This window comes from Bos indicus x Bos taurus, chromosome 8 (genome assembly GCF_003369695.1).
Source record: "Bos indicus x Bos taurus breed Angus x Brahman F1 hybrid chromosome 8, Bos_hybrid_MaternalHap_v2.0, whole genome shotgun sequence".
Lineage (NCBI taxonomy): Eukaryota > Metazoa > Chordata > Mammalia > Artiodactyla > Bovidae > Bos > Bos indicus x Bos taurus.
The window spans coordinates 42,603,839-42,611,919 of NC_040083.1; the positions used below are offsets into that span (position 1 = coordinate 42,603,839).

Consider the following 8,081-nt stretch of genomic DNA (forward strand, 5'->3'; position numbering starts at 1 on the left):
TTGTAGTGTTGGAGAAGACTCTTGAGAGTCCCTTGGACTGCAAGGAGATCCAACCAGTCCATTCTAAAGGAGATCAGCCTTGGGTGTTCTTTGGAAGGAATGATGCTAAAGCTGAAACTCTAGTACTTTGGCCACCTCATGTGAAGAGTTGACTCATTGGAAAAGACTCTGATGCTGGGAGGGATTGGGAGCAGGAGGAGAAGGGGACGACAGAGGATGAGATGGCTGGATGGCATCACCGACTCGATGGACATGAGTTTGAGTGAACTCCGGGAGTTGGTGATGGACAGGGAGGCCTGGTGTGCTGCAATTCATGGGGTCACAAGGAGTCGGACATGACTGAGCGACTGAACTGAACTAAACTGAAAGAAGCTGTTTCCTAATATTTTAGGTAGAGGATTTGATATAAGCAGAGTAGCTAAATCTGCCTTCCTATCCAAAGAGAGGGCCCACGGTGTCCCAGACATTAATCTTCCCTAGGATGTTCTGTGATGTCGTCATTATTCCTCACTTGTTACGCACTGAGGGTTTGCTTTACGCCAGGCACTATGCTAGGCTCAGAAGCTTTACAGTGAACAAAACAGAGCCCCTGACTGCAGCTGGGGAGGCCAATGTGATCTATTTTTATATCAAGAGATACTAAGTGCTAAGGAAAAGATAAAATAAGTTAAAGGGGAAAGGAGTTGTTCTTTTAGACACATGGCCAGGGGAAGCCTCAGTGAGAAGGTTCATCAGAACACAGACTAGTGTGCCATGAGGGAGCAGAGTGGTGATACCTGGGTACAAACATCTGACCAGAGGGAAATGGAGAGGGAAGGAGCTTGGATTGCTGGAGGAGCCACAAGAAGAGTGGCCTAAAGCAGATAAATGAGTGACAGAGGAATATGAAAGTCCAGCTTCCCTGTACTGTAGAGACAACTTTCAGGTGAGGGGTATACTCGAGCTCTCCCTCGTCAGGTCAGGCTGAGGGTGGGCCACTGCCTGAATCCACACTCTCTCATATCCTCCTCCACTTCCATGTCTTGCTTTCCCTTCTCCCCTGACCTTCTTTTCTCACAGCACTTCTTTGATAGATCATTTGATCAAGAATCCTCCCTCTAAAGTCTGCTTCTAAGGTGGTAGACATTGAAGAGTTCCATGCAGATGAACCACATGACCTGACTCACTGACAAACTGCTTGTAAGGATCACGCTGGCTACGAAGCGGAGAACTGAGGAGAGGAAATAACGGGGGTCAGGGGAGCAGGGAGGCTCATTAAGAGGCTTCTGCAAAAGGGACCTGGACCAGGACAGCAGTGGTGAGCAGGTGAGAAGTGATTGGTGTCTGACATATTTTGAAGGTAGAGTTGACAGAACTTGATGGTATGGAGATGAGGGTGTGAGAGAAAGAAAGAAGTCAAGGATGATTCCAAAACTTTTGGTCTAAGATACTGGAAGGACAGAGTTGAGCTCCCTAAAATGGGGAAGGCAGAAGAAGGCTTTCAGTAGAGAAGTCAGGAGTTTAGCTTTGGACATGTTGAGTTTGAGATGACAAGTGGATATCTAAGTGGAGATGTTAAGGAGGCAGAGAAGGGCCCTGGGATAGAGTGTTTAATCTGGGAGTATTTGGCAGTCATGACAATGTAATTAAATCAACAGAAGAGTGAGTCTAAATACAGAAGAAGCCTCAGGTGTAATCTTCAGGGTATTCCAAAGTTGGAGGTTGGGGAGATGAGGAGAAGAGGCTTGTCAGACAAGAGAGGACCCAGAAAGAACGGTGCCATGACTCAGCCACAGAAAGGACATAGTGTGGAAGGGCATGGCCAGGTGTGTGGTTCTGAGGAACTGCAGTGCCAGGAGACTCAGGAACATCCCGCTGGGTTTGGCAGCAAAGACGCCTGGGCTTGTCTTGACAACAGTTGTCTGTCTGAAAGTGATGAAGACCAAGACTTGATGGGAGGGGGCCCAAGGGAAAATGGGAGATGAAGAAGTAAAGACACTGGATAGAGGCAACTCTCTGAGAAGTTTTGTTATAAAGGGGAGCAGAGAGATGGGCAGAAGCTTGGAAGGGAAGGTGGAGTCAAGGGAGAGTTTCAGAAGGATGCAATTCTTGGAAGTTTTATAGTCAAGCCAATGATCTCACAGAGAGGGTGAAATAAAGATACAGGGGAGAGGGGGGCAGTTCTGGAGAGTATATTTGGTGGGACTGTGCACAATGGTGGGGCTGGTCTCAGTAAGTAAGTACATGGCTCATCCTTATAGGAGGCAGGTGATATAGACACAGACACAAGCAGGTGGAGGTGAGGTATTTAAAGAGGTGACCTGTGTTTTATGACTGTTAGCACTTTCCTGGGAGAAGGCAATGGCACCCCACTGCAGTGCTCTTGCCTGGAGAATCTCATGGATGGAGGAGCCTGGTAGGCTGTGGTCCATGGGGTTGCGAAGAGTCTGACACGACTGAGCGATTTCACTTTCACTTTTCACTTTCACACATCAGAGAAGGAAATGGCAACCCACTCCAGTGTTCTTGCCTGGAGAATCCTAGGGATGGTGAAGCCTGGTGGGCTGCTGTCTATGGGGTTGCAGAGTCGGACACAACTGAAGCGACTTAGCAGCAGCAGCAGCACTTTCCTGGATAACTAGGACTCCTGGTTATAAGCTATGTTCCAGATATTTGGTCAACTATCACACAGGCTTTTTCACACTCTTTATGATTTAGGCATTGATTTCTCTAACCATTAACACATAATGGATGTTGGGACTTCCCTGGTTGTCCAGTAGCTAAGACTCCACACTCCCAAGGCAAGGGGCCCAGGTTTGATCCCAGGTTTGATCTAGGGAACTAGATCCACATGTCACCAACTATGAGTTCACATGCCACAACTAAAAGATCTCACATGCCGCAACTAAGACCAGGTGCAACCAAACAGATAGATAAGTATTTTAAAAAGATGACAAAATTGATGTCTATAAGGAGCTAAATCTACATGCAGGCTAATGCCCTTCCCCAAATCTCTAACTCCCAGGTTGAAGTATATGCATACGGTTACTGAATGGGAATACCAGACCACCTGACCTGCCTCTTGAGAAATCTGTATACAGGTCAGGAAGCAACAGTTAGAACTGGACATGGAACAATAGACTGGTTCCAAATAGGAAAAGGAGTTCGTCAAGGCTGTATATTGTCACCCTGTTTATTTAATTTATATGCAGAGTACATCATGAGAAACACTGGACTGGAAGAAACACAAGCTGGAATCAAGATTGCCAGGAGAAATATCAATGACCTCAGATATGCAGATGACACCACCCTTATGGCAGAAAGTGAAGAGGAACTCAAAAGCCTCTTGATGAAAGTGAAAGTGGAGAGTGAAAAAGTTGGCTTCAAGCTCAACATTCAGAAAACGAAGATCATGGCATTTGGTCCCATCACTTCATGGGAAATAGATGGGGAAACAGTGGAAACAGTGTCAGACTTTATTTTTCTGGGCTCCAAAATCACTACAGATGGTGACTGCAGCCATGAAATTAAAAGACGCTTACTCCTTGGAAGGAAAGTTATGACCAACCTAGATAGCATATTCAAAAGCAGAGACATTACTTTGCCAACAAAGGTCCGTCTAGTCAAGGCTATGGTTTTTCCTGTGGTCATGTATGGATGTGAGAGTTGGACTGTGAAGAAGGCTGAGCACCGAAGAATTGATGCTTTTGAACTGTGGTGTTGGAGAAGACTCTTGAGAGTCCCTTGGACTGCAAGGAGATCCAACCAGTCCATTCTGAAGATCAGCCCTGGGATTTCTTTGGAAGGAATGATGCTAAAGCTGAAACTCCAGTACTTTGGCCACCTCATGTGAAGAGTTGACTCATTGGAAAAGACTCTGATGCTGGGAGGGATTAGGGGCAGAAGGAGAAAGGGATGACAGAGGATGAGATGGCTGGATGGCATCACTGACTCGATGGACGTGAGTCTGGGTGAACTCTGGGAGTTGGTGATGGACAGGGAGGCCTGGCGTGCTGCGATTCATGGGGTCACAAAAAGTAGGACATGACTGAGCGACTGATCTGATCTGATCTGACTGATATACCAAGCAGTCAATTAATCAACTCAGTAGATAAGATCTTAAGAAAGCCTAAATGGCAACCCACTCCAGTGTTCTTGCCTGGAGAATCCCAGGGACGGAGGAGCCTGGTGGGCTGCCGTCTATGGCGTGGCACAGAGTCGGACATGACTGAAGCGACTTAGCAGCAGCACCAGCAGCACCCTTATCCAGAAGGGCTACTCTTTACAAGCAACTTCCATCAGCAAAATGTAGTTTTTAGTTTTAAATTTCCTGATCTCTGCATACACAAATTAAGGATGGCACACCAACCTTCCCTGTCTAGTCTCCTGGTTTTCTGTCACTCTGATCAATCCTTAGTATTATTTAAACATTTCTCACTTTTTATTATAAAAGTGTCAGCCTACAGATTCATGAAAACTTGTCCCTTTTGTGTAATTTATCCTTCGAGGCTGAAGGAAAACCTTCAGGGGGAATGTTAAAGCAATCAGGCATCTATTTAAAAAAAAAAAAAAAAAGCTGTGATTATTTTTTGTATGTGGTTTTATATCATTTCACGTTTTCAATATGTCTATTTCACATAATTCATTACTTGACATTTTTTATTTTCAATCATTTTTCGTTGCTTATAAATAAACATGCATTAATGTCAAGAGAATTAGCATTGCATAATAAACTTTATAGAAGCTTAAAAACTGGCTTTGGTGAAGCTGCCTCTTTATTTGGCACATGCATATACATTCAGTGGGGCCTGTCTAGAGAATTAAACACAGGCACATTTTTTATCTTTGCTAAATAGCAGCAGTTCTTAAATGGAGACAGAGATTTCCAGAGCAACATTATGCAGGTAAGAATTATGCATTTTAATGTTATTCTATTTGGAAGTTAATCTTAAAATAATTTAAATGATAGTTTAAATGATGATTCTTTGTACCTCTCCAGAGAGAACTCTATCCATAGTAAGGCTACATGCATCCATATAGATTCAAATATTATTATACGGTTTATTATTTAACATAATAGTTAAAATGCATTATTGGAATAGTACAAAATAAAATAGAGCATTCTTCGCTAATCATCAAAGCATATTGAATTTGAGCTCTTCTACAGAAATCTACTAGGAGACCAGGTTTTTCACTAGCTCTCAGTTGAAGGCCATTGAATCAAGATATTGACTGAGGGAAGTAGGAAAGAAGATACAATTTTTAGAGCCACTTCTCAGAAAGTATAATATATAACATTTAAATACAAATTGCAGAAATAATAGAAGGAAGCTACAAACAAAATAAAGCAATTAGTCAAATAAATCTATCTAGACAATTAGTACTGTTTTCTCCTTGCTTTAGGTTATATGATTATTAGATAATTAACATGTTAATAAATGCATAATGGCAAAAGTTAGGACACCTAGTACTAAATGGAAGTGTAGCATTTAAATGCTTAACTCTCTTTTCAAAGTTCATAAATTTTAGTCACAGTACAGATAAACTTTTAATATCAGTTCTGTAGAAAACTAAGGCATGTCTGCCTGAGGGTACAGGATCTGTGCTGACTGAATGGACTTCTCTTTCCCTGGATGTGTTTGTGATTGCTGATCTCATTAATAGATCCCCAGGAGGAATGCTAGCCTTCCTTTGCCTAAAGCCCTTTGAAGGACCTCATCTGAAACAACTGCCTTGCAAGAAGATATCAGTTCTTCTTAAAACTCACCTCTACCAGCTTTTCTGCTTCCACATTCATAATCTGAGACAAATCTCTATAGATTTCAGAAGGTTGCAATGCCTGACTCTAGAAGAGGGAGCATTTCCACTGAAAGGTTTTGCCTATTGATATCATCAGAACCTGGAGAACATGTAGGGAAATGAATTTTAAGACAAGGGAAAAGAAATGCAAAATTTATCAAGATGGGTGCACTTAGCATAGAATTTTGCATTCAGTGTGTTATCTCAATAAGATAGTATTTAAAAATTTACTTGGTTATCTGAAAGACAAGACTCAACACTTTCTGGGATGTCAGAATTGTTAGAACTTTCTTGGCAGGATGCAGATGAAAGAATTCAAAAACTTGAGACGGTTAGAATGATAAATTTGATTTATCATGTAAATTTTTGCATACAGCCCACTAGGCTCCTAGTAGGACTAAGAGGGCACACTTCTATCTAAGGTATCAAGAAATGACTTAAATAAGGGTGGCACCAGCATCCCTAAAAGAATTTGTGTGGCTTTTCTCTATAATCTGGGAATGATGGCAAAAGATACAGCCACTGAAAAAGGTTCCTTAATTTCATTAGTGGATGATGGTGTCCAGAAATGGGAGACGATTAAGTGGCAAGGCTTAAGTGCCTATCATAAGATCGATGCTATTATCGGAATAGGTGTTGGGTCTATAACCCCATTCAGGATGGTTTGATTTAGCTGGTAGAAATCTTTGGGAGTGGTTAGGATATCCCTGTGACTAAAGCTGGTGAACAGGCTTATTGAGATGCACTTAATACATAGAAGTAGGGGAAAAAATAAAACATCCTTGAGTTCTGGTGCATGGAGATCCAACTTAAGACATCAGAGGGAGAAAAGCATAATTCTTCATTCAATTCCCAAGCCAGTACAACATTCAGTTTCCTGAATGAAGGCTAAGCAGAGGCTCCTTGAAGAAGGACCCTGCAAGACTGTCCCAAGTATGATCTACAGTTCTTCCTCTCAGCATTTCCTCAAAGTGGCTATTTATCAGAGTGACTGTGTATTGGGAAAACAACCACCTAGACTTCTCAGACATTACAGTACACCTCTTAAAAATGAATGCAAACACTAATCTTTGTAGACCTGATATATCACTTAGAGTAGGAAGTTCAGTTGATAAATGAAGTTTAAGTCCATTTATAGTAAGACCAATGGGTTTACAGTTCCTCTCTGTAGTTGTTTCTCCAGTTTTTAGATGCAAGGGGGCTTCCCTGGTAGCTCAGATGGTAAAGTGTCTGCCTGCAATGCAGAAGACCCAGGTTCAATCCCTGGGTTGGGAAGATCCCCTGGAGAAGGAAATAGAAACTCACTCCAGTATTCTTGCCTGGAAAATCCCATGGACAGAGGAGCCTGGTAGGCTACAGTCCATGGGGTCACAAAGAGTTGAGCATGACTGAGCAACTCCACTTTCACTTTAGATGCAAGGAAGGGGCAGATTTACTTGGCAACTGGCCCAATACATACATCTGATACTCTAGTTACTCCATCTATGAAATGGGGGCTATTATGGTGGAAAGAGCCAAGTGAAACCACCTGGAATACATTTTATATCAAGATGGTAAATCATAAATACTACTACTTTCCTAGGGAAAATGCAGAGAATTGTTTCACCATTAGAGATTTGAAGGATGAAATGTGCTGATTTCTATTAATTCTCTTTTATCTCCTAATTTAACTTGTGCAGGAGATAGACTGCTCTTGGAGAATGAAAGTGTATTTTCACAGACTTAATCAGGAGGTCATTCCATATGCATTAATTGTTCCAACTGTGGTCTCTTTATCAGGGCATGTCCAACACAAACTTGGCAAACTGCTATACAGATACTGACTTGGCATCTTTTTTCTGCAATCAACAAGATCACCAAAAACAGTTTGCTTTCACTTGGAAAGGAGAGTATTATACCATCAGTGACTTTCTTCAGGGGTATGTCAAGTTTTTGATTAAAGAAGGTTGAGGTCCAAAGAACTGATGCTTTCAAACTGTGGTGCTGGAGAAGACTCTTGAGAGTCCTTTGGACAGCAAGAAGATCAAACCAGGCAATCCTAGGTGCTGAAGCTCTGACACTTTGGCCACCTAATGCAAAGACCCAACTCATTGGAAAAGACCCTAATGCTGGGAAAGATTGAGGGCAAGAAGAGAAGTGGACAACAGAGGATGAGATGGTTGGATGGCATCACTGACTCAATGGACATGAGTTCGAGCAAACTCAGGGAGATAGTGAAGGACAGGGAAGCCTGGTGTGCTGCAGCTCATGGGGTTGCAAAGAGCTGGACATGACTTAGCGACTCAACAACATGTCAACTTTCG

The 8,081-nt window shown here is 42.4% G+C and overlaps 1 non-coding gene across 1 annotated transcript; it reads left to right on the forward strand.

Annotated features, from left to right (window-relative positions):
• Positions 1-6,981: 6,981 nt before the first annotated feature.
• Positions 6,982-7,053, forward strand: TRNAC-GCA. The gene has a single exon. It is a non-coding gene; the product is annotated as a tRNA-Cys (tRNA).
• Positions 7,054-8,081: the final 1,028 nt, after the last annotated feature.